The following is a 2,500-nucleotide window of genomic DNA, read 5'->3' as shown; positions in this document are numbered from 1 at the left end:
TTGGAAGGAGAAGATAAGTATGGTAACCATTTCCCACGTTATATTATAGTGAAATAAGGAATCTCATTAGTGAGCAAATATGTGAATGGTTAAAGATAAAAAGTTGATAGCTATGTAAATCCTTAAGTAGGCATATGTCTAGAAAGATTATATATAAACATGAACGAGTAAAATGACAAAAGAAAAGAAAAGAAAAGGGCAGACTAACTATGTGGTTTAGCTTCAGTCCAAGCCCTCGTTGTTTTAAAACTATTAAAAGAACCGAGATGTTTACCGAGCTTAATGATCTTTTAGTAAAACAAAAGACTTGCATCATGAGTAGAAGAGCAAAATCGGAAAATATGAAGCAGCACGGCCACGAAAGGTGAAGATTCCCATCGTCATCTCTCAAACCTTACGCCCTCAGGGAGGGCTGGTAGATACTCCGCTTAAATCCTAAAACTTCGGTCCTTTTATCTTCTTGGATTTTTCTACTTGATCGAAAAAAATCAAGCTTTGAGACAGAGATAAAAGGATATTACTTTCATGTTTAAACATAATTTTCTCGCCCATTTAATTATCTTAAAAAGAGCTTCGGGATACACCAGCACGGCTTCACACTAGATCCGGATGTCGAAACAGGCCTCGAAATGGCTTAACTCCGAATTAACTAGACTTTTGACCGCGACCGTGATCGATGAGACCGGTCGTTGCTCTGGCGTCAGCTGACACAAGCAGCAACGTTTCTCGATTTTTTTCTGCTTATGTATATTCATTTACCTGTTGTTATTTCAGTAATTGTGAAACAATAAAATGACGAAACAACAACAAAGAAATTGAATAACCATAGAGTAGCAATAACAACTACGAGGCGGTACTAACTACAGTGAGAGAAGAATAACGAAAACTTATTAGCAAAAAAAAAAATGTTGGCAATGATGACAACAAATGGCATATACGACAAAAATAAAACAACAATTGCGAACACAAACAGCAGAACAAAAGGAAAACGAACAAGTGAGAAGAATAAATATTATTATTACAAACTTTTATCAGACTAGGTAGACAGAAACAAGAGACAGAAAAAATCTTAATAATTCTAACCTTACCATCTGGATCCTCATTTACATTAATTTGCATATATATCTCTATTTCATTTATTCATCCGCTTTGCTCATTCATTTGTTTATTCATTGCTGTTGTTATATTTTTTTACAGTGTAGACATAAGACAAAATGATTTTTTGGATACTCCCTTCGTTTTTCCTGCTGAAATGAATAACGAGTGGAATAAAAGCGTGTATAATGGATATAGCAAAACACTGACACGCAGGAAGAAGAATGCAATACAGGGTAGAAGAGGCTATGAGAATGAAGCAGCAACTGAGGTAAGAGAGAGAAAGACAGTGTGAGGATTTATTGAGAGAGAGAGAGAGAGAGAGAGAGAGAGAGAGAGAGAGAGAGAGAGAGAGAGAGAGAGAGAGAGAGAGAGAGAGAGAGAGAGAGAGAGAGAGGGGGGGGGGGGGGGGTGAGGGAGGGAGAGGGAGGGAGGGAGAGAGAGAGAGAGAGAGAGAGAGAGAGAGAGAGAGAGAGAGAGAGAGAGAGAGAGAGAGAGAGAGAGAGAGAGAGAGAGAGAGAGAGAGAGAGAGAGAGAGAAAGAGAGAGAGAGAGACAGACAGACAGACAGATGAAGAGAAAGTGAGGGATAGAGGGAGAGACCAAGACGAGTGAAATAAGGGACACTATAACGCAAAGACAAAACTCTCCCCAAAGCCTCTGATATTCATGGCTCATGGTTCATTCATGGGTAAACAAACAAGCAAGAGGATGTAAAAAGAGGGAGAAAAAATGGCGGGTTTCTTATTTATATTTAATGAATTTGAAACGGGCTACTTTGCCTAATTTTATAATAATTGTGATGTTTTTATTTGCTTATTATTCCTTGTTCTCTCTCTCCCTCCCTCCCTCCCTCTCACTCTCACTCTCACTCTCACTCTCTCTCTCTCTCTCTCTCTCTCTCTCTCTCTCTATTCTCTTCTCACTCTCTCTCTCTCTCTCTCTATATATATATATATATATATATATATATATAATATATACATATATCTGTATGTATGTATATCTATATATATCTATATATATATATATATAGATATATATATATATAAATTATATATGTACATATATATATATAATTTATATACATATATATATATATATATATATATATATATATATATATATGTAATTTATATATATATATATATATATATATATATATATATATATATATATATATATATATATATATATATATATATATATATATATATATAAAGAGATAATGAAAGAACTACTTATATATATACTCCCACACGCACACAGCTTCTTTCCATGTCCTCAAAGAAGGTTGCATAGCGCTGTTCTCTCACTCTCAAAATAGCCCTACTCTCACGCACTTGCTCAGATGTCCCTCCTCTTCTCCCCGACTTTAAATCAGGACGAAGAAAAGGAGACACAAA

At 35.3% G+C, this 2,500-nt stretch overlaps 1 protein-coding gene across 1 annotated transcript in view; it reads right to left on the bottom strand.

Annotated features, from left to right (window-relative positions):
- Nucleotides 1–2,500, bottom strand: part of LOC113823964 (alpha-2 adrenergic receptor) — a 523,986-nt gene that overhangs the window by 1,954 nt on the left and 519,532 nt on the right. The gene's annotated exons all lie outside the window — the stretch shown is intronic.

Source organism: Penaeus vannamei, chromosome 10 (assembly GCF_042767895.1).
Source record: "Penaeus vannamei isolate JL-2024 chromosome 10, ASM4276789v1, whole genome shotgun sequence".
NCBI lineage: Eukaryota > Metazoa > Arthropoda > Malacostraca > Decapoda > Penaeidae > Penaeus > Penaeus vannamei.
Note: the sequence above shows the minus strand (reverse complement) of the source record. Positions and strands in the feature narration are given on the sequence as shown.